Here is a 25,411-nt window from a genome sequence, read left to right as displayed (position 1 = left end):
GAACTCTGTGAATCTAATATTGATAATAACACTAACTAACATATATTGAACACTTATTACGAACCAGATATTTCCTGTCTCTTAAACCTTTACAACAACCCTATGAGGTAGGTACTATTACTATCTTCCTTTTACCAAGGACAAAAAGAGTATGCAGGGAGAGAAGAAACTTGCCCAAAGCCACACAGCTAGCAAGGGATCAAGCCGAATTTGAACCCAGCCACCTGACTCCAAGGTCTTTGGTGCTTATGGCTATATTAAACCTCTAGAAGCTGGAGAAGAGGAGCTGAGTTTATACACAATCTCTTAAAACAAATAATAAATCAAAAATTGTTCTAAGTTTGTGACATGAAATCTCATAAGATGCTGTGATCTACTGTGACGAAGAAACTAGAATAAGGGAGGAATCATGGAGTGAAGATGAAATAGTACCTTTGCTTAGCTACTTTTGAGCAGATAATAATTTTCTGTTACATTTTATATTTAAATTGTGTTTTATATTTTCAAAGAGTTTTTCCTATGTTATTATAGAATGTGTATGATTCATACAGGACTGGGTCAAGCTGCCCATTCGGGGGTGGCAGGGTGATCAGGGTATCATCTAAAAGTGAGCAGTAGCCAAACCCAGAGAAGAAGGCAACTGGTAGGGATTCCGGAACAGAGGAATCCACAGGAAAAGGAATGACAGGGGAAAAAAAAAAAAAAACATACAACACTCTGGCAGGAGAGGGAGGAAGCTACATAGCAGAATGTCTGTGCCCTGAAAACCCAGTGCCTAGTGTGTCTGAGGGAGAAAACAGCCTGAAACTTCCACTTATTTAATGACATTCCCATAAATATTAAGAACAGTTCTCATTTTTTCCTTCAAGTGCCTCCTTCCAAAACAAACCTGTGGCTGTTCCCATCTTAAGCCTGGTATCATTCTGGCACCTAAGTCACTGCAAAAATATGTTTCTTCCCAATCAGCTCCAAGTACTGTCATCCGGGCTTCCACAACACCATGCTTCTCATGGGCAGCAGTCGACTCCCTTTCAACCCAGCTCTGAATTGCTCCTTGAAGAACCTTGCCCAAAATAGCCCTCTGAGTTGCTCTGTGAACTGAGCAGAGCCACAGAGACTCTGCTTGGGTGGCCTTCTTCCCCTGCCCTCAGCTTTCACTTCCCAATACTTGAGCAGAAATAATGGAGGCAACATCCTATTAGAAGGAGCTTTGCCATCTTATTTTTCTCAATTTGGCACTATCAGTTCATCCTTCTTTCTTTTTAAGTGTTCATTACTCCTAGAGTTTTAAATATTATCTCCTCTTCTTCCCATCCTACTCCTGAAACACATCTGATCAATGGCCAAGCCCACGATGATCACCTGAAAGAAACTGCTCAAGGAACTCTGATTTCTGTTCCTCCCCTATGCTGGCAATCACCTTCTGACCATCACTTTATGGTATTACCCTTCAGCGTCATAACTTCCCCTGGATAACTCATCCATTTTGCCTACAAAGGTGACACACATCTTAACTTTTACTCAAATCCTCATTTGACCCCAGTTAACCAGAGAATGACCTCTATGTCATTTTCCATGAAACCCTGGCACAAAGAAGTCCAATGACTCACTTAGTTCTCGCTAGCATTGCAAAGACCTAAGTGTCTTAGCTCCTATTCCATCGTCGTCTGCATCACGTTCTTCTCTCACCTTTAGAAAAGGGTGACAGCAAATACATGCATGTCCTTATTGGTGCCAATATATTTTCTAAATGGTGAACAGCTTTTTCTGGTTCAGAAATGGCATTCAGTAAGATCTTTCTATTTGTGCATTCATGGCATGAAACCCTTATCAAATAATGTTGGCATATAAGCATGATGGCCTTGTAAAGATAAGATATTGTGTCCCATTGCTTCTGAGTCCAGACATGTCAGAGTAGCCAGTTTCTCAGATTTAGTTTGGAAGATGAAGTCACCAAGTGGTTACAGGGACCTCTGGGTCTAGTTGCCTCTGGCTTAATGCAAATAGAAAATCCAGGCATCTACTGAAACTGAATGGGCCCTCAGATGTCTGCCTGTCTAATATCTCCCTGTAGGATCACTGTGTGGTCCCAGCTATCTCAGCCCAGTTTCTCCAGAGAATTTGTTTCAGTTGAAGAATGGGTCGTAATGGGAAATAGTCTGGTACCGCAGTCCCTGCTGACAGGATCAATGGGGATCAATCCAGGGTCACCTATTACAGCCACAATGTTTCAGAAGAAATTGCCAAATAATGAGCTCCCTATTGGATTAAAAAAGGGATGGGAGACCACAAAATCCAGAAGCTGGGGGTGAAGGGGAAGCTTCAATAGAAAGCTATTATAACAAGACAAAATTCATAACTGTGTCATCATCTTTGAAGCTAGTAACCAAGTCCTAGTTTGGCTACTGATTTGCTCTGAAAGTTTGGACAAAACAGCCATAAAGTGTTCCTTCTGCCAAATGAGAAAAGTCGAGAGTCCTGCAAAAAATAACTGTTTTACCATTCTGTTTATAAATGCTATTGTACTTACCAACAAAAACTATACAGAAAATAGATGACTGCACCTCCTGCATACTCCCACACTCTCAGCCCAGCCACACATTCAGAAGGGTCCCCAGGCCTCCAGCAACCCCCAGAGCACACCCAGAAATGTGGGGGAGGGAAAGCAGCATATTGGATCACTGGGTCCCTGGAGCCTCCAGTTAGACAAGAAAGCAAGATCTGGGAACCAAATCAAACAGGCCCAGCACCCCTGCATTTTAAATTAACCAAGCATTTCATTTAATACCAACAGCATACACAGGACATTGTTGAATTTATGTGAAAAACAATGTATTTTGCAGATCGTTTTCCATCAAATTATGAATCTGGAAGAACAATCACTCATGGGGAAGACAACTGGAGGAGCTGAGTAGTTTCTTGGCTTTAACATCACCCGCTATAGGAAAAAGAAGAACACATGGAATTCTTCTCATATTTAAAATTTAGGAGAAGCTGAAGGAGCTAAACTTGCTTATTCCTTTATAAAGTATTGCTTCAGAGTAGGGCATGATGGATAACTCCATATAAATATTGGAAAGTAAACAATGCTGGAAAAACCAAGGACTACTTCTACTGATACTGGCTTTAAAACAAAAGAAAACAAACAAACAAAAAAAAACAGCTGAAGCAGTCAAAAGATTCTCCACGCAAAGCCACTTGTCTTCCTGCCCCTTCCACTAAAAAACAAACAAGGCTTTATAGTAATAGGGGCAGGTGTGCAACTCATCACCTGGCAAGTTAGAAAACATCGCTGTGCCTCAAACCAGCTTCACCCTCTGACAAGGCTGGTGTTCAGCTGGTAGGCAACTGTATTGGCATACTAAGACATCTAAATACTCAAAACAAAACAAAACCCCCTGAACTAGTTGGGAAAATGGCTGCTGTCTTAAATCCCACCAGGCGTCCCCCACCCTGACTGCTCTTGGTCTGTTTCTTGGAACTTTCTGGGCCTGACTGCTATTCGGCATCTAAAACGTTTACAGCTGCCATGTCAGGTGGCCTCCAGGTCCTCACTTCAGGTTCAAATCCAGGTCCCTTAGTTTGATTGGTATCCACACTTTACCTTTTGTTGAATATTAAACATCACTTCTATTTTCTGTCCTTTTCTAAGGGTTCCCAGGTAAGTGGATTATACAGAAAATTACTTCTTCCCCAGGCAAAACCACCAGTTCACCAGTCCTCAGATCAACCTAGTGGAGGTATGGTTCTAAAAGAATCATTTTAGGCAGTGCCCTGTTTTTGCCTGAGAATACAACACACAGCATGTCAAGAGTGCAAGAGGCCTGGATTTTGGCATCAGTGTGACTTGGGTTTGAAGCGCAGATATTCCCCTAGTTTTGTGGCTGTGATGAAGCCACATAAACTAAACTTCAGCTTTGTCACCTGCAGCATTGATGTAGAGCCAAGGATTCTGCAGGGTTTGGAGAGGATTAAAGACAGTATGATAAAATGCCAAGCACAGTGCTGGACATCTGGTGGGAGTTTAATAAAGTGTTCTAATATTATTATCATACTGGAAAGAGCAGTAGATAGGATATCTGGAGCTAATCCTCATGTCTGTCTCTGTACTCCAAGATACATTCCTTTCATTTTCCAAATTTCTTCATCAGCTGAACTTTTCTTTTATGCAACATCAATTGGCATCCTGCTCTCAGAGCCCACTTGAGTAAATGCTTCTCTATTAGAAAACCGGCACAATCCAGGGACCAGTCAGTGCATCCATGTCCCTTGCCTCCACCATGGGACGATTCCAGGACCTCAAGGCCAATATCGTGGAGCATCTGTAACTACCTTTTCATATATGAAAGATGGCCTAAAATAATACCCAAGGCTGATACCCAGTTGACATTGGCCTTAGAAGTACTGACACTCAGACTCCACTAAATCAAAATCTTTCCCTGAGAAATGGCAACCACAAAACACTAAACTCCAGCAAGACACCCCTGCAGCCGAGGTTCTGGTAGTTTCTGGGTCCTGCATGAGAGGTAAGACTCATGGCTTCATATTCTTGGGAATGCTTCAATGTTGCCCTTTGGGGTCGATGCTATGAACCTTTATTACAAGACCAGGACACAATGAGGTGCTAGCTATATACCCTTGTCTAGACAAGCTCAAAGTCAGCCCAATTTATATTGAATTTTGAAATATCTTAAGCCATTTTAGAGTTAGGCTCTAGGGTATGTTTATAAAAGTCTGTAATGATAGCAGCTACTACCTATTGTACCTGTTTTAGGGACCATGCACTGTGCTAAGTATTTTTAATATCTCATTTACAAATACCCTACAACACAGACATTATCTCAGTTATATGTGTGGGGAAACTGAGGCTCAGAGAAGTACAATAATTTACCCAGAATCGCACTGTCAAAAAGACTCAAAACCAGGATGCAAATCACCTCAAAAGCCCATGCACTTTTCAGTGCTTGATGTCTCCTATTTAGATTTAATTCTCCCATTGAGGCAGAAAGCAAATACATTCTGTTAAGTGAGAAACTGAAACTTAGAGAAGGCCACACTTATAAGTAGTGGAGACAGTAAAAAAAAACTCAGACACATTGTCTCTCCATCTAAAATACATACAAGGGTACAGACACTAAAAGCAGAAGATTCAGTATTTATTTAACACACAAAAAAATTGAGGTAGCCTTGGTTGGGGGTGTACAAATAGCAAAAGACGACGAGTGAATAGGATTCAGAAAATGTAGACCAAGCGAACTTCAATAGGCCTAGCATCCTAATATTCCATGGAAACAGTCTCTAGGGAAATATCAGTCTATGGTTCTTCCCAAATCAACTCTCCCCTCAGTCTCTGCTATTTTTTAATGGGGCCACAAATTCTCATCTTGGTGGTCTAGTTGCAGAAAGATATTTGTCATCGCTGGCTGGAGCTGAAAGACTTCAACTAATCTCCCCTTCTCAAGCCTTCAGGGACTTGAACCAAGATCTTGCGATTTATTTTAATCATGCAAACTCCATTCTTCCCTTCATTTCTGTCATGATCAGCTCAAGGAATTTTCAATAAAAGGCAGTATGCCCCACCTGACAGGAACAGTCAATATTTGGGGAAAAGTTAACATATGACTCAAGTGGTCAAGAAGACATTGGGGCAGAAAACAGCAAACATTACCTGTTGTAGATATTCTACAGAAAGCTCTCTTGGTCTTAAACTCAATGCCTTCATTTCAAGCAAGCAACTTAACTGCCACTGTTTGAGAATATTAAAAGAGTAAATAATGACACCTTTACAAATTCAGCAGGCTCTCCCACCAAAAAAGCTTGAAAAAAGCTGCCATGAAGTCATCCCACACATAGTGAAAGGAAATAAAATCACTGCACTCTCCAGCAAAATAAACCAGTGGGCAGTCCTACAGGGGTGTTGGGGGCGGGGAGGCAGGCAGAGTTTGCTTGTTAAGAAGCCTATTTCATATAAAATTAAAACTTACAAAAAAGGAAAAACAAGACAAAACTCCCATCAGGATCAAAGATTTCACAGATTAAAAGAAGGTTCTGAATTAGCTTTGTTCATTAACATGGCTGAGAAGGCCCTGCTGCTTTGCTATGAAGGGAGATGCATCTCCAACTCCCCACTCAGCACGGAGCTCCAGTCTCCCTGGCCAAGGGCCAAAGGACGTCAGCATTCCAGCTTTTACCCAGCATGGTAAGTGTGCATAATAAAACTCAGAGCTTTGCTATTTCTTAAGTATTTTAGTCATTCTGAGCTCCTCTTAAGAGTGGCTGCTTTAACTAAATGGGACCCTGAGACCAAGCATTCTAGAAAAAAATTTAGCATCTAGTGTATCTTCAGAGATCATTGAGTTCATTTACCTCTGTTTTTCAGATAGGAAAACAGGTCTGTCCTTCATTCTCTCTCCAAACAACTGTATAGTCAAGTGCTCTGCCTGTCTCCTCTATGTGGCTGTCTAATAAATAACCTCCTGAACCAGACGTGGCCCAAAGGGCACTCTTGACACCATCCACCAAGTCCAGTCCTTCTTTGTTTACCTTGTGGCAGGAAACGGCACCACCACCGCCCAGTTGTTCACAGGAAGAAATAGCAGTCAGCTCTGACTCTGAAACCTGCCTCTTGCTTATGTCCCACTCCCTACACCCTCTCCATTCTTCAGAAATCTTGTCAAGTCCATCTCTAAAATAAGTCACAGACATAAGCACTTCTCTCTCTTTCTACAACCAGCATCTTGATTCAAACTATTAATACTATCAACTCTCAACTAACTGCTGTAATAGTCTCCTAATCAATCTTTCTGTTTTCAATCTTGCCCTCTTCCAATCCATTCTATGTTTAGCTGTGACAATCATCATTTATATTATACAGTAAGTCCTCATTTAATGTCATTGATAGGTTCTTGGAAACTGCAGCTTTAAATGAGATGACATATAACAAAACGAATTTTATTATAAGCTAATTGATATAAACAAGAGTTAAATTCCTATGGTATATTCCTGGTCACAAAAATATCACCAAACTTCTAAATAAAGACCAAAATGCTTCTAATATTAAAACACTGAAATAAATGTGAGCTATATATACATTTTTAAAAGATTAATAACATGTATAAAAATCATTTACAAAATTTTTCTTGTTCAGGGTCATAGGTGGACAGAGTCTATCCTGGTAGCTCAGGGCGCCAGGCAGAAACCAGCCCTGGACAGGAGGCCATCCCATCACAGGGCCACTCACAAACACAGCCACATACTCACATTGGGACAATCAATGCAGACACGCCAGCAAACCTAACATACATATCTTTGGAATATGGGAAGTAACTGGAGTACCCAGAAAAAACCGACATAAACATGGGGAGAACATGCAAACTCCACATAGACAGCATCCCCCATTGGGAATAAATTTTTTTTCCTCATCAACGTTATAATGAAGTGACATTGAATGAAATGACATTATTCAAAGAACTGCTGTACATGCATACAGTCATGCATTGCTTAACAATGGGGATACACTGTGAGAAATTCATCTTTTGGTGATTTCGTCCCTATGCAAACATCACAGAGTGCACTTGGGTATAGCCTACTATACACCTAGGCTCTGTGGCATATAGTCAATTGCTCTTAAGCTACTAACTTGTACAGCATGTTACTGCACTCGATACTGTAGGCAATTGTAACCCAATGGTAAGTATTTGTGTACTTATTTTAATAAACATATCTAAACATAGAAAATGTACAGTAAAAATATGGTATTATAATCTTACGGGACCACCATCATATATGCATTCGGACATTGACCGAAACATCCTTACGTGGCACATGACTGTATTAGACCATTATCACTCTCCTGCTTATAATCTTTCAATAAATTCTACTGCTCTTATAATAAAATTCTATATCCCTATCACCACCTCTAAAACCCTATATAAGTTTGCCCTTTCTTACTGCTCCAATATTAGCTCATATCATCCATGGCCCTTGCCCTGGGCTAGCCACATTCCAGCTTCTCTGGCCTTCTTTTGATAGTTTGAATCCACAGAACTGTTTCATACTTCATGCCCTTCACACATGCTTTTTCCTCTACTTGCAATACTTGTCCCCTAGCTGTTGACAAGGCTTTTTTCATTTCGTCTTTCAAGTCTTACCCCAGTCTGTTTCCAGTTACTCCCTCTGCCACCTCAATTGCTCTCTACCACATGGCCCTAAGCATTTCATTGTTTAGATTACACAGTCGGCCCTCTGTATCCATGGGGTCCACATCTGCGGATTCAACCAAACCCAGATGAAAAATATTCAGGAAAAAAACAATAAAAAATAATAATACAATGATAAAAAAAAAAAAAAACGCAAATTTTAAAATACAGTGTAACAACTATTTACAAGGCATTTACATTGTATTAGGTATTATAAGTACTCCAGAGATGATTTAAAGTTCATAGGAAAACGTGCAGGTTATATGCAAATACAACACCATTTTATATAAGGGACTTGAGCATCCTCTGATTTTGGTATCCATGGGAGGTCCTGGAACCAATCCCCTCAGATACCAAGGGACAACTGCATTTACTTCCCAACTCCCCACCACTGCCATAGAATATGATCCCCTGAGGGTCAGGGCCTTGTCAACAGCATTCACCATTGTATTTCCTTGGTTCAGAACGGTGCCCGGCACAAAGTAACTGCTCAATAAATATTTGTTGGATGAATTAATATCCATAGTCATCATGCTTTAGGAGGTCTTGTGACTTTCTCATATACTATCTCCTACTTTATGGCTAATTGTCACCTTTCACCACAACGCTTTCTCTCAGTGTACCCTAACAACAACAACCCTACTCCCCTACTTTCTAATAAGATGCTTCCAATTATCTACAGTTCGAAAAAATAGATCAAGAACTTGTTAGTACCGAATGCAGCATAAGAGTAAATATGCTCTGAATGAAGATCTAAGGAAGGAGCTTGTGTTTAGGACTATCATTTTCTATTTATTTTAGCTGCTCAGGAAACTATTTTCTGCTTACATCTTAGTTATAGGTATACCCTATAGGACATGGCTAAAGGAAAAATGATGTCTAGAAAAAAAGTCATCATTGTGGTAGTAGTGACAATAATTTTAATAATAATCATAATGATAATATCAGCTCACACTGAGTACTTTTAATTGCCAGGTACTTTCATAATTGCTTTATATATATTTAACTCACTTAATCTTCACAATGATCCTATTTAAAAAAGTGCTAGTAGTATCATGCTCATTATACAGATTAGAAAACTAAGGCAGGGAGAGATTAAATATAGTCAATTACCAAAGTGAAACAGTTAATGGCAGAGAACAAATGTGATTCCCCCCAAAATCTTACTTTAAATTGTGTGTTCAAAACTACTACCCCATAATGTCTCCCAATGAGCCATTATCAGGTCATAATTCTACACTTTAAATGTGGATTTTATATATATATATTTAATGTTTAAAAATAATTTATAACAACATATAAGACCATTAATCACATTTCTCAACTTCTAGAAATGTTTTAAATGACAGAAAAAAATAATAAAGTAAAACAATCAGAGGCAGGAGCAAGAACAACTTGAAATAACACTTCTGTACGTACATAGTCAATCATGAACCACTGTTGTAGAAGAAACACTGGTCTGTTGCTCTTCAGAATGGAAACGATATCATCACCATAATACTGTTTCTAAAAACATTTTTATTTTGTACGAATTGCATGTGGCAAAATTAATTTAAATTTAGAACAGTTGATCCCATTATGTAATGTGTGTTCCTAATATTCGTGAGGCTGCCCAGGAGAGAAAGGGCAATGAAGGTATCTTCAGGCTTCAGTCTCCCTTTGCTCAAAGATTTGCTCCACGGGGCAGAAAATCCTCACCTTTCCAGGCTGAACATGCACATGCAGGACTGTGGTCCTTGGGGTATCTCATGCCTCGGTGTCAACAGGAATGTCTCAGGACAGAAGGTGATAGCCCCGTCACCATCAGGATGTACCTGCACAGACCAAGCGAAAGCCCAAGCTGGGAAGGTCACAGCAGCAGCACCTGGAAGAAGTGCTGAGGCCGAGAGGACCTGAAGTGGCTGGTGCACAAGGGGTGCTGGGGCAGGGCTAGAAGCTGTGTCTGTACTAGCGGAAGCACAGGGCCCAAACAGGGCTGATGAGCAGGCCCATGGCAGCCCAGGAGTAGGCACTAGGAGGCTGTGAGGCTTTGTCTTGAGCAGGGAGGGGTTGTTATTTGATATCTTTATGACGTACTTGGAGGAAGACATAGAAAGTGAGCTCATCAACCATTCAGATGTCACAAGACTGGAAAGAGAACTAGCAGATTGAATGAACCAATCAAAATTCTAAAGATTTTGACAGTCTGACATGATGGGTGACAACTAGTAAAATGAAATTTCCTAAGGGAAAAATACTGCTTGGATGGGTTTCCTGGCTAGAAGATGAATCACCACCAGGAATGAACATCTGCAGGGGAAAAAAATCATGAAAAGAGAATGTTTTATCTTTAATTCTTTCACTTGAGACGCTGGACTGGGCGCACCAGAGGAAACACTGCCAACCAAATGGTGTCTTTCTTTTACTATCCCTGCTAGGGGCCAGGGCTTCTGGATAGAACACTGATGTCCTCGCTGTTTTCAGACCTGTGGATTTTGGGGAGTGGGCAGTGTGAGACTACCGAAAGATGTCAATTCCCTGGGTTCTTTGTTCCATCAACAATAACTGCTTGTTGGACTTAATTCCCCATTTTTTGTTTTGGAAATGTTCAAACACAGAAAAGTTAAAAGAGTAGTATAATGAACTCTCATATACTTGTCACCTAGATTTAAACTGTTGATATTTTACCATATTTTGTATACATGCTTGTGTATGTTTATCTCATGCATTTGAAAGTAACTCTAACAATGTCAACATTCTGTATACTTTATAACCACAATATCGTTATCAGATTAGCAAGATGATAGTATCAATCAACAATCATTCTCTAATAATATCCAATAAATATCTGATCCATAATCGAATTCCCCAGCTGGCCCATAACACCCTTTATAGCTTTCCTTTTTCTACTCTGAATCCAGTCAAGGTTCCCAGGTGGCATTTGGTTGTTATATCTCCAATAATTTGGAAATTCCCTTCATGTTTTTGATTTTGGATTTGTCTGTGGTGTCATTTAACTGATTTCTCTGTTCTCAGTATATCCTATAAACTGGAAATTAGGTCTACATCTTGATTAAATTTACCTTACACATTTATGATGGGAATGCTTCACAGGTGATGATTTTTTTAAAACTGCACCATGTTAGGAGGCACACCACGTCCATCTCACTTTTAGAGACGATGACTCTGAGTAAATGGATAAGGTAGTGACCAGCAGATCTCTCCACTATAAAGGTTACGTTTCCCTTTATAATCAGTGAGTAATCTGTGGTATCATGCTTTCACAGAATATAAGCATATTTTTGCCCCAAAACCGTTCATACAAAGATTTTAATATATATTGACAATCCTCGCTTATATCAGTTATTTCATAGGGACTATAAAAATGGAGATGTTCTAATTCTATCATTACTTCTTTGTTATCCACTGTTATTAATTTAAAAAGAGCTTTTACTGATCAACTGCAGATGAACTACAGTTTCCTCCTAAAAATTCACATTAGATGCTTACTTTTCCCCATATTTGAGGATTCCAACCAAATAGTTTATGATCTCTAATAGAGGTCAGTAGACTTTTTCTGCAAAGAACCCAATAGCAAATATTTCAGACTTAGCAGGACATATGTTCTCAACTCTGCCAAAGTAGCATAACAGTAGCATGGACAATATGTAAACAAATGGATGTGGCTGTTCCAATAAAACTTTATTTACAAAAACAAGTGATAGGCTGAATGTGGCCCTCGGACCATAATTTTCCAGGACTGGTCCATAATTATATCATTTACTTCTGATATCTTTTATTCGCCCTAGCAATTAGTTTTCAAAGCACGTTCATACTCATCATCTAGTCGGTTCTTCACAATAACCATGTTACCTAGATGGGACATGAGTATCAATTCTATTAGACAAATGAGATGAGGCTCAGAAAGATTAGTCAAAGTGGAGCTGAGAATCTAGATTACAGGTTCTCAGTATACACGCATACTGGTAAGTATTGCCTGATACTTACATTCTCATTGTCTCTCTTTATATAAATGGATACAAACTCCAAACCTACTATCAGGAACAACAAACTCAATGCCCCGAAGACTTCTGAAAAATAAAGGTCAAACAATCTAATTGCCAAATTATGCTTTCTCCAGAGAGTTAGCTATTGATTTGCCAGAATGCAAAATAAACCATAGCATAAACATTCTCTGAATACTATAGTTATATTTTCATTTCCATGAAAAGAAAACAAAATTTAAAATGTTCTGAAATATATAACCCAGATGGAAATTAATGTCTGGCCTCAGTTTGTTAATAGAATATAAAAATAAATGGAGGTGCAAACCCTTGCACATTGCCATTAACTTTGCAACTAGGTCTATCAAAATGTCAGTTCTCTTTCCTAACTTATTAACAGGTGGTAAAATATATATAAGCACACTGAACATTGCAAAGTGCTTCTCCATAGTCAGTTAATATTATTGTTGTTACTGCTGTCACTGTTAAAGACAGAAATGATCCTTAAATGGTGAAACAAAACACATTATTTTGCCAACGAAATAAGCTTGCATCCACGCTGTGTAAAGAATATACAAAGGAACAAGCTCCAAATCTGGCCTGTTTGTTATTGATTCTCATGAACATATAGATTAGTGAAAAGAAAGGGATCACATTCCACTTTTTTTTCCTTGCAGAATACTTGTTTTTGAATTCCATGGGAAAAGACCAGGCTACTTAAAGTTGGAAAAATCTTAGCCATCGTTCTATAATTCTACCTTACAAAATGATGACAGACATACAGATATTCTTTCACTATGAAAGACCAGATAGTTTAGGGAAGAGAAACAAGCTAACTTTTATGAGGCAACTACTATGACCTGATATTTTATATTAGGCAGAACCCTAATATTTGTAGGGACTGGGGCAAGAATACAAATGAAAGCCTACATACCACATGTTTAATATTTTAAAGTTATATATAGAACAAACAGCTCAATGAAATAAGTTCTATTCTCCTAACCTGAAAAACACTTCATAAGTATACATTTTTTAAATGCATGTAAAGTTATGGCTTTTATGTAACTAAAAGTCAGCAAAATATCAAAAATAACTGAATTTAATTGTTATTGCACACATCTGGATGTTACATTGATGGACAAGTGACTTGGGAATGAGTAGCTGTTTAATATTGCAAAATGTTCTTCAGTCACCATGTGCAACTACTGCAAAGAGCTCAGGAATTCATGAGTACCCCTGGAACCACGAAGAAAAGAAAATGGATGCTCAGCCCTACTGAAAACTAATACTTTATGCAATAAATACTACACTCATGCTGAGAGAAAGGTTTTACAATTTAATTAGTCCTTCGTCTTACCAAAGTGCTTCTGCTGCTCAAATCCTCTCCACACCCCAAAGCAGTGCCTGTTTCAGACAGCAAAACCCACAAATCTTCACAGATTCAGATTAAGTCATCTTTTGTTTGAGAACATTGGGAGAGATATGGGAAAACATTTCCCTGAAGCTTGGACAGTATTAGCAGTCATGACCATGAACTTTTAGCTGCCAACACTGAGTGCTGAATCCTGAGTAACAGCGATGTCGTGGATTCTTTATCAAACATAGGGGGGATGTGTACTGGTGAATGTGAGCCCTTTCAAATGCGAGGCCCAGAACAGCAGCTCCTCTAGTCCAGTTTTAGAATTGCTACTGCTGGCTATTAATTTTTTTCCCTCAATGCAGCTGTGAAGCACTATTTCTAGGTACATAGAACTAAGTTCATTGTGCTCCAGAAGTGAGGGGCTTTAATGCCACTCATTTTGCCATACCAAGCTAAATCTAAGACTTCAAAATAGTTATCTGGTATTGACAACCACCACTACTCTCGATGGTCACCTGACACTTCCAAATTTCCCATTTCACAGTTTTATGTGGGAAGGGTAAGGGAAACCATTACTGTACTCTGGAAGAGCTGGAGGAGAGACAAACTGAGAACATATTTCTCCCAGAGGTACTTTTCTTCCAATTTCGTCTTTTATAGCAAAATCACACAATTGCTTTCTGACACCTTCACAATTTGAAACCTTCTTTGAGCATTTACCCAGTGAGTATATGCCAGGCACTATGCTGGGCTCTAGGAAGAAAGAGACTAGTCCTTCCCAATAAAGATCCACGTATTCCACATCCATGGGCTTTCTGTCACTATTCCCTGGGCCATTACAAGGAAAATATTCATTACTTCTTTCCACTACTTCCTTTTTGCAGTAAAAGGCATTAACTACATCATGAAAGAATGATATTGGGTACAGAGTACTGTTTTCCCAGTAATTGAGAGCAGACACATTAAGTATCCCATATTCTAAGGTCAAATAACCAGCTACCATCCTTTAGAGCTTGTTGAGAGGTAACAGGTCAGCGGAATCAGTTTATGTGCCCCGTTCCCACCCCTGTATACTCACCTTATTGATATAAGAGTAGAACAAAGAGGGAAAAGGGGAGGGCGAGGTACCAAAGAATTTCTCAAGATTAGCTATCTCCCCACTTCAAAGGGAGGGAGGCTCCAAGAAAAGGAGAGATGACGCCATGTGCCTTCACTGAAGTCGGTTTAGTCGCTGCGCTTGCTAGCAGGTCCCTATACCGCTGGCGGTAGGCAAAGAGCACTGAGTACAGATGGTGTAAAAAGGGAAAACTTGGGAAGTTTCCTGTTCCCAAGATATATGTAAGTTAGAGCTGAACATGCCAGTAGACTACAGAGATAGAAACACCACAAACACCAGATGACAGAGTACTATAGTCATGCCAGGCATAGCCAGAGAGCAAGGCAAAGACTGGGAGGTCTCCACATAGGGATCAACTAGGAGATGGAGTAGAGGCCTGCATAGGGAGCCACTTGGGAGTGAGCCCTTTATCGGGAAGCCTAATGGAGCCACCACCCATCCTCTAGGATCCCAAGGACTCAGTTGTAAATGAGGTCAGCAGTTGTGGCCAACCAAGAAGAGTCTTGAAATCCCATCATGGGCAGACATGCAAGGCGACAATCTCATCTCATCCCCTTCCTCACAGCCCCAACACCAGAGTAGTCATTCCAAGAAGGGAAAGAGAAAAAGGTGAAAAAGAACAAACCATAATCCAGACCCTGCCACTCCTGGCCACCAAAGCTCCAAGTTCAGCCCTGGCTGTGGGGAGGGGAGGCGGAAGGAAGTTGAGAAGGAGACAGGATGGCTAAGATGAAGAAATATCAATTAAACAGGAGATTGAAGTTTTTCAGTAGTAGACACTGAGATTTCAAAACTTTAAGTGGGATTGTTTTAATAAGAAATAAGAAAGTGTGTTTTTCTAGAGCAAATTGGTAGCAGTTATTGAACAAAATAAAACCATTTCATATGATACTGATGGGGTACAGAAAACACTACCCCAAAACATGGCACTTTAGCACATTGAGTATTTTACGCTGAAGGAAATTGAGAAAACCACAGAGGCAGAAAGCAGAAAGGTCTCTCTGACCTTCCCTCTTGAAGACCCTCATGTGACAGGTGTCCTTCCCTTTACCCAGAGAAAAGGAATGTTACGCAGAGAGGCCAAGAAGAATCTGAACAAACAATCCTGGCTAAGTTCCCCTCAGTTTATTATCATTAGGTCATACTCCTTTTTTGCCCAATCATACTTCTATATGACTGTCCATTCTTCATCAAACCTAAGCATAAAAATACAGTTTTCCCTGTGTTTGGGGGTCTTCATTTATGAAGACTCCCATGTCAAATAAAATTTTGGTTAAATAAATTTGTTATGCTTTTCTCTAGCTAACCTGTCTTTAGTTAATCAGGTGTCAGCCAATAAACCGTGTGATGAGTGAGGAAAAGATACTGCTTTTTCTCCCCCACAATACCAGAGCTTTAAGACAACAGGAAAGCAGGAAATTCTCAAACATATTCGTCAAGCCACGACTGGTGAAGAGTTACGAAATGACATGACTGCTCCAGAAAGAAACCCGGTGTGGGCCTAGCAAAGGTCCCACGAAAGTTAGGCTTGGGAAGCTCTGCCCTGTTTGCCACTTTCCAGCTGTTTGGAGTTATATCAGAGAGCGATACTTCTTGTCTTGATTGGAAAAGGCATTTAAATTTGGCAGAAAGTCTGGCTTAAATGTTTGCAAATTGTCCACATTTACAGCTGGGATCTCTTTCCCCAAAACTGTAAAGAATAGAAAATTGCACTCTGCATTTTTCTCTTTGAACCTTCTTCTTCTTGCTTCTCATCTTCATGGTTGCCCGTTAATAGTGATCGCCTTTGGAAAGCAGATCAGAAATTACTTCAGAAAGAGTCTGTGCTTCCAAATGACATTGGTAAGATGGGAATTTTTTTTTTTTTTTTTTTATAAATCCGTTTCTCTTCTGATCTCCTCACTTTGCAGCTAAAGTCTTTCAACCTCCTTGGGATGAAAGAAGTACTGTAGAATATTGATTTTTTTCCCTCCTCCTATAAATTCATGACAAATAGTGAACAAAAGCTTATCTGGAAGTTTAGATGTCCAATTAAAATTTTGCTCTCAAGTGAAAATTCCTCTTAAGAAAAAAAAAAAAGAACTCCAACTTCTTTCCACTCCTCCATACATCTTCATCTCACTGGTGACATGTCCCAGAATGAGCCTCAAAAATCTTAAAATTAACTTGAGGTAGGGGAGTGTGTGTGTGTGTGTGTGTGTGTGTGTGTGTGTGTGTGTGTGTGTTAAAAATGAGAAGCATCACTCAACATTTTTTCTTCCTTTGGGTTAAAGGGAAAGCAAGACACGACATCTAGCTAGAAGGGTGATGCAATTTGGGAATTTGGTCGTAATTTGGAGTCAGGCCTGAGTGGGTCGGGCTGGGTGAGATTAGATACAGGGGGCTCGGAAGGGAGGGGCATGTTATTTCAGGCAGAACAGGAATGTGAGTGCAGAGGCGAAAATGAGAGGGCATTGGGGGAGGCCTGGACAGGTATGAGCAAATCATCTCAGAACAGTGATGCATTGTTTAGGGGACTGACACATGGTTTGTACGACGAGAAGTCAGAAAAAAGTCTGGAGAATGAATTGGAGCCAGCCTCGCATGGGTCCATTTCATAAAAGTCTTATTATTTAAATTGGTTCTTTGCTTTATTTTTTTTGCCTCTGATTCTTTTTTCATCTATTAGCATGCCCTGCTACAACTGTGCCCGATAAGCTTTATCTACTCTCTCTTTATGCCCCTTCTCCAACTACCACTTGAAACTGTTACTATTAATAGAAAGGTATAAGGACATTTGGTAATAGAAACATTGCTGATTGTGTGAAATCGGTAATGCAATATTGGAAAGATGAATATGATTCTGCCATCCAAAATAGATAGAAAATGCCTAGATACACATACAGGCATACATGCACACACATATATGCGCACATGTGTACACACATGCATACATATGTGTGCATGCATACACCTAAATATACATGTATGTGTCTGCACACACACACACAGAAATGGGAAGCAAAAGTGACTCTTCCTTTTAAAAATAAAGCTGGTCCTGAAAGAACATGCCAATCTTTTCACCTCACAGGGTTCATTGTGTACCTAAATTCCACAGCACTTTCCCACAGAATAATAACCAAAAAAATACTGTATTGATAATTTAACATCAACTTGATCATCATTTCTCTGCAGAGTCACAGAACAGATTTGAGTGATGGATTTAAATGTGAAAATCTCTCTACAATCCCAAATTCTCCACTTACTCATGGGTTGGCTCCAGGATCTCCAAAGCTCAAAGTTTTTTGAGGCTGGTTCTGTGGTATGTCACCAGTGAGGTGAAGAAGTATGAAGAATGCAAAGACATCAAAGTTCTTTATTTTTTTTTTAAGAGGAATTTTCACTTGAGAGCAAAATTTTAATTGGGCATCTAAACTTCTAGATAAGCTTTTATTCACCATTTGTCATGAATTTATAAGAGGAAGGAAAAAAATTCCACCTTCCATGCTTCCTGCCTTTCTTCCTGCACTCACATTGCCTCTGTGGGCACTCTGCATTTGCTTCGATTCACAGTTCTCATATCACCTTGAGGAAGCAGACACACAGATACGTAGAACCTTGAAAACTGCTCTGGGAGCCATTTGGGAAGACACTCAAGCTCCACACTCTAATGAACAGTCATTGCTTAGATGTATTAGGTTATTAAGTATGGAATGTCCAATTCTCTTAAGTACTAAGTTTGACAGTTGATATCTCTGACATTTCACTTTGACACTTCTTGTTTTTCTTTCTTTCTTTATTATTGTGAAGGTACATCCTCATTCTTTCAAATGCATGTTGTGGCTTGTTATTATCTTTCAAATATTTTTTAGAGCAATTTTTATGAAACCATGGATAAGTCAAAAATATGTGTTATTTCTGAATTTGAGTTCTGTTGTGGAACCAGTGCAGCCAGCACAGACAGCTCGAAATATCAATGAAGTGTTTGGGAAGAGTGTGGCTGAGGAATGCACAGTACATTGATGGTTTGAGAAGTTCCATTCTGGTGATTTTAATTCTGAAAATGAGCCAAGTGGGTAACCTGAGACCAAGGTGGATAATGATGAGCTGAAAGCTGCAGTAAAAGAGAATCCATCTCAACCTATGCATGAATTAGTAGCAAGATCTAACATTACTATTTGAAGCTGGATAGATGGGTTCCACATGAATTAAATGAGCATCAGAAGACAAATTGTCTTGAAGCTTGCCTTTCTTTGCTGTCAGGACATAAAGGTGAACCATTTCTACACCATATGGTTACATGTAATGAAAAATGAATTCTTTTTACAATTGCAAGTATTCAGCACAATGGTTGGATAAAGATGAAGTGCCAAAACACAGTCCAAAATTGAATGCTCATCAAAAAGCGAATGGTGTCTATTTGGTGGTCCAGTGCTGGTATTATCCACTACAGCTTCATGAAAACTCATCAGTGGATTACAATGGATGTCTACTGCAACCAATTGGACTAAATGGTAAGGATGCTTGCGATAAAGCAGCAAAGACTGGCCAAAGGAGTCATCCTCTTGAAAGACCACATGTCACAAAAAACAATACTGCTCAAACTACAGACAGTGGACTTGGAAACTCTCCGTCATCCTCTGTATTCACCAGACCTGGCACCAACTGACTACCACTTCTTCCAAGCTTTGGACCACTTCTTGCAAGGAAAAATACTCAATTCTTAACAAGCTGTGAAACACGCCTTTCACGATTTCATCACCACTCACTGTCCAGGATTCTTCACTGCTGGCATAAGCAAGCTACTTGTTAAGATGGCAAAACTATTTCCATAGTTTAGGCCCATACTTTGACTAATTGCACTGCTTCTTGTTTGAGATATAATAAACTAAACTTTTGATTTGAAATCAGACATTTCATATTTAATGACCTAATATTTCAGAGTGATGTGGGCAGGTGAGGGTTATATACCTATACAGGAAAAGTTTGAATAAAAAAGTATTCTCTTGCTGGCTTTTGAAAAATAAAGTAGTTTGTTTCCAACTGGGGAAGGAGGGAGAGGTATGTCCATAAGTATAGCAAAACTTCAATTCTTTTTTCATGTGAGCACTATAATGGACCCAGAATAGTGCTCCCTTGGGAGGGTCAGCCCACTCTTCCCTTTTATAACTGTATTTGACAGGACTTTTTTACTTGTTAATATCAAAAAAAAAAAATCCCACACAAACTGGCTTAAGCAAACAAAGTGAATGTACTGGCGTATGTAGCAGAAAAGGCAGGGCAATGTCCAGGCCCTCAATCAACACTGCTATATCAAAATCCATCTCAGTTTCAATCTCAGTCATTCTCCCTTCCTTCCTGCCCCTCCCCTCTTCTCCTTTCCTTGGCTCTGTTTTACTCTGTAGAGGATTCATTCTCACAGGGCTCTCCCCAAGTGATAGCAAAGGTAGGTAGGCTTATATTCTACATCCCTGGCCCAATAACTCCAGCAAAAGTATTGAAGATCCTTCCCATGGGCCAGACCTTTGTTATGTGACTTTACCAAAGTGATCCCTGTGGACAGGAGCCTGCTCTAACTGACCAGGTGTGGTTCACATGTGCCTGCTGGGAACCACGAGCTACAGTCAACTGTCAAGAGCCGCCAAGAAATGTGAGGGGTCTGAGATTTTACCTTACTTGCAAGTTAACAAGTGAGCCTGCCACAGCTTCACACATGCTGCTAGACTCCTGGGTCAGAGATGAAGAACGTTTATGACTCATGGCACAGCAAGCAACATACACTTCATATTCACATTGGTTCCCCTTGCTCCCTAAGTCCCTTGAGAAAAAAGCAAAGTGGCCCAGGTTGATGCTGCACACACACAGTTGATGTGCATCCCAGGTGAGGATCCTGAGTTCAGCAAACCCCAATCTGACAAGGGGGCTGCTAGCAAACCTGTCCTCCCTTTACCCTTCACCATGGAGGAAGACAGCATCTTTATTATTCTGGTCAGGAAACAAAGCCACCCACTGCCAGGAGGAAGACCCTATCTCTATCATCAAAAGCTGTTTACGTTTGTACCCTCATAATATACAGAAATAAAAAAAAAAAGCTGTTTACCATACAAACATCCTTGAAAAGATCATCTGGAACAAAAAACTGATACAAGATGTGCAAAAACATAAGAGATCCATAAGAACTGTCTTTAACAATAAGCTCCTAAACCATGAGGAATGGCAGTGGGGAGGAATGATTCTCCACAGTGAGAAAATGTGTTCTGATACAAGAAGCCCTGAGCAGCCAAAAAGAAGTACTGCCCTCTGTAATTTAGAGGAGCAACCCAACTCCAAAAGTCTGAAATCTCGGACTCCCCAATTCAGTTTTACCTTCTAGGAGTCCCTGACAGTTTCTGTACCTGAGTGAATTGCATCAATGTCAGGTTCAAATGTTATTTCTGTTGGCCACTATGTTTTCCTGAAACCCACTTCTCTGAAAAGACCTCAAAGTCCTGGAGGTAAAATACATCACTCTGGGATGACCTCTTTGCATATACTACGTGGTGGTAAAGACCATGAATTCCTGTCTCAAGTGCCCCAGCTCCAGAGGGTACTCAGATTGGACAGTTTTGCTTCTGCATGCTCCCCTCTAACTCCTCAAGTCCACACAGGTAAAAAGGAGAATTGGGATCCAATATGTAAGCAGGGAGGCTAGTGCTGTGCTAGAGTAGGTGAGTAAACAGTAGCCTTCGGTTCAGAATTCGCTTTGTCATGTAACTACTATGACCCTACATGTCATGAATTCTGAGGAATGCTTTGGTTCTCCTTGGGTGCATGTTCCATGGATGGAATCTAGGAAGAGAAGATTGGCCAGATAAGACACAAGCAAGGTATAGAGTCCATGAAGGGACAAAATTTCCCCAGAAAAATAGGCCATGCAAAGAACAACCCTCAAAGGGAAGGCACTTGAAATTCCACAAAACTATCTTTAAAAGAATTCTGTTATTTTGAGCCAAAAATGTTTCTCAAAACTTTGACCTTATTCTGCATTAAGAGCAACACATTTCAAAGATATATGGATCGATTCTTTGAGTCACAGACATGATTTTATTAGCTTCAGAATAAGATTGCCCAGGAAAGGAGTTTTAAGGGAGACACGATGTCTGAGCTGATCTGACCAAGCAAAGGAGATGGGGGGAGTGTTAACTGCATTTGGCAGCTCTGGGCTCTTTGGCAAAAATTTCAAAAACAGACCTCGTATATGTTCATTGCTAGAAAAAGTAGTGCACATGGCTGTAGACAAATGGTAGGTGGCAGGTAGTCTTTTTCTTTCTTTCCTAAGCTTTCCTACAACCCCCAGGCATTCCAGAACCTTATTCATCTGTGACCTAAGAAATATGTGTGGTCTCTGACCGCAGTTCCTAAAACTCTAGTCACTTTCTGAATGATAAGGGTAATAGGAGCATCTCTTATTTATAATATTTGGTCTTAGTCCCTGATTCCTAGCACAGCAGCTTCTAAGACCCCTGGAATCTCCAGAGTGTTAAGTGTGTTTCTGTATGCTAGAGAGCTGACTGACGGCTGGGGTCCCTAGATAGCTCCAGGATGAGGGCTGCTCACCAGAAAGACCAAGGTATGATTTGAGGGTTAAAACTTTCAGTCCCACCCATGAACTCCAGGGAGATGAGAAGGGATGGAGATTGAGTTAATCGCCAATGGCCAAGCATGCCTAAGTAATGAGACCTAAATGAAGGGTCTGGAGAGCTTCCAGATTGGTGAATATAACTACATGCCAGGAGGGTAGCACAGCCCAACTCCACAGAGACAAAAGCTCCTGTACTCTGCATTCATCCTATGTTCCTCTTCATCTACCTATTCATTTGTATCCTTTATAATATCCATTTTATAAATCAGTAGTAGTAAGTAAAGTGTTTCTCTGAGTTCTGTGAGCCATTATACCAGCTAATGGAACCTGAGGAGGGGGTTGTGGGAACCGCCAATTTGTAGCCAAGTCAGAGAGAAGCGTGGCTTATCCGAGGACCCACTGCATGCGATTGGTGTCTGAAGTGGGGGGCAGTCTTGAAAGAAGGAGGCCTTAACCTGTGAGGTCTCTGCTAACTCTGGGTAGTTACTGCCAGAACAGTGGGTTGTAGAACATCCACTTGGTGCCCCCAGAGAACTGGAGAATTGTAACACGTGGAAAACTACTCATTTGGTGTCAGAAGTGTTGTGAGTAGAGAAACAGTTTTCCTTTACAATCCATCATCCATCTGTCCAATCCCTCATTGAACAAATGTGTATTAAGTATCTAATTATGTGCCAGGCATTGCTATGCATTAAAGATTCAGCAGTGACCAAAACATATGTGGCCTCTTCCTTCATGGAGTTTACAATCTAAGAGGAAATGCAGTTATTCATAAAGTCAAATTGCAAATGAATATCATAAAATATTGTGTTAAAGACTAAAAAGGGGGAAAAAAGGAATAAGCAGAAACACAACCTTTGCTTGCATGCTTAGGGATGGCTTCTCTGAAGAAGTGACAGTTGCTGAGAAGAAAAGGACGTGCAGGGATTATACTAAGAGGTGAAATAGAAGGTGGGAAGAAGGCTGCACACAGAAAGCAAAGACTACGCGAGGAGCTGGAGGCAGGAAAGACCAGGAGGTGTGGTCGGGTCGGGAATGGAGGCAAGTGACACAGGATTATGGTGAGGAAGGTGCAGGTGGGGCAGATGAGGCTGGGAAGCCAGGCAGTCCAGCCCTCGCAAGCCAGAACACACGGGGTCTCACAGGCTGGGGCAAGGGCTCTGGAAGGTGTTAAGATGGGAGTGATGCCATCTGACTTGGGTTTTTAACAGAGCACTCCAGCTTCTGCATAGATAATGAGCATGTGGGCCAAGGAAGGAGGTAAGGAGACTATTTGGGGCATAGATTTTCCATGTGAGGTCTAGGACTAACAGCATCAGCATCACCTGAGAACTTGTTAGAAAAGCAGATTTCCAGAGCCCTACCCCAGATCTGCTGAATTAGAAACTCAAGGGGTCAGGCCAAGTAATCTGTGTTTTAATAAACATCCCAGGTGATTCTGATGCACAAAGTCTGAAAAACCACTAGTTTAGTGGGTTACCATGTAGCCTTGGCAAGACAATACAGTGGCTTACAGCAGGATGGTGACAATAGAGATGAAAACCATTAACCCATGAACAATTCATAAGTATGGTCATGTGCTCCATAGCAACATTTCAGTCAACAATGGACCACATAGGACAGTGGTCCCATAAGATTATACTGTACTTTTACTGTACCTTCTCTGTGTTCAGATATATTAATATTTAGATACGCAAATGCTTACCATCCTGTTACAACTGCCTACAGTATTCATTACAGTAACATGCTATGTAGGCATACAGCCTAGGAGCAATAGGCTATCCCATACAGCCTAGACGCGCAGTAGGCTATACCAGCCAGGTTTATGTAAGAACACTCTGTGATGTTCACACAATGACAAAATCACCTAGTGACACATTTCTCAGAATGTATCCCCATCAAGTAATGACACATGACTGTATTAATAGGTGTTCCCTACCAATTTGGCAAAGGTCAGTAAATGTAGCATTTCTTAGAGCCATCAGGACAGCGATAATTAAGTCAGCAGTACCTGCAGTACAAAAGACAACATACTGTCCTCCTGTAACTCAGTTTGCTTGCTTGAGGCTTTCTCCCTCCTAAGGACTTCGGCACTTGAGGTTCCTTAAAGAATTGCTACATCTAAGAGCTCATATTTTAAACAATTATATTCAATTCCATTCAACAAGTCTTTACTGAGAACCTGCTGGGCCCAGAGTGAGTAACAAAAGCTTGTAAGAACTTAAAAAGTCTTTGTAAATAACTCCCACCAGGAAGACCTAGAAAATAATAATGAGGAGGTGAAGGAATTCTCAAAGGCACCAGTTGTCACATAAAAGCTGATGAAAAAAGCAGAGGAAAATTTCCCAGTTGCTCTTAAGCTGGACACCACATTCCACTGATATAACTGCTCTTTTTTAGGTGGCAAAAACCCATCCTTCCCCAAACACACATGTACACATATGTGCAGGCACACACCCTCAGCCACACTCACCCACACCAACATGCATACATGTTATTTTGATGGAAAGAAAGGAAAAGAAATAACATATTTAACAGCACTCCTCTTCAGCTACAATGGGAAATACATAAATTAATCTTTACTCAAGGAATAAGAATCACCAATTTCATGCACAAAGTTTCTTCTGTAATCTCTACTTTTAGAAGGAAAACTGAACTATTTAAGAGATTGAACAATTTTCTTAGATTAGGTCCCAAAAATGCATCCATTCAGGGTAGTAGGTTTGTGGAAAGGAAGGACATTAGTGATACCTAGTCTGACCTACTTTAGCAGAAAACATCCAAGGACTTGCCCAATGTCAAACTCCCCACAACAGATCTAAAACGAGAGCCTACTTACTTCTCCCAACTTTTTCATCTTTCCTACATGCCTACTGAAGAGTCATTACACTGAGAAGGTACCCATTTATATTAAAAATATTTGAATAAACTTCATTTAATGACTGTGAAATAGCACACTGTAGAGTATTCCAGCTTAATCAAGATGCAGTCTGTTCAAGTAACTCCATGCCCTGAACATTCTGGCCAAGATTTCACTCTGTCCTTAGCCACTGTTCTACTCTCAGGGTAAGATGTGCTTACATGCCATGAAGATAATCATTAGAGGGACTGGAGACATTTCTGAGTGCAGAAGAGTGACAGAGAAACCAAGAG

At 40.3% G+C, this 25,411-nt stretch overlaps 1 long non-coding RNA gene across 1 annotated transcript in view; it reads right to left on the bottom strand.

Annotated features, from left to right (window-relative positions):
* LOC105810533 overlaps nt 1-9,950 on the bottom strand; it is a 54,269-nt gene extending 44,319 nt beyond the window's left edge. Inside the window, exon 1 of the long non-coding RNA XR_001137500.1 lies at nt 9,897-9,950. This is a non-coding gene — a long non-coding RNA (uncharacterized LOC105810533). The remainder of the gene's footprint in view (nt 1-9,896) is intronic.
* Nucleotides 9,951-25,411: the final 15,461 nt, after the last annotated feature.

This window comes from Propithecus coquereli, unplaced genomic scaffold (genome assembly GCF_000956105.1).
Source record: "Propithecus coquereli isolate 6110/MARCELLA unplaced genomic scaffold, Pcoq_1.0 Scaffold214, whole genome shotgun sequence".
NCBI classification, from domain to species: Eukaryota; Metazoa; Chordata; class Mammalia; order Primates; family Indriidae; genus Propithecus; species Propithecus coquereli.
This window is presented reverse-complemented; position numbering and strand designations above follow the sequence as displayed.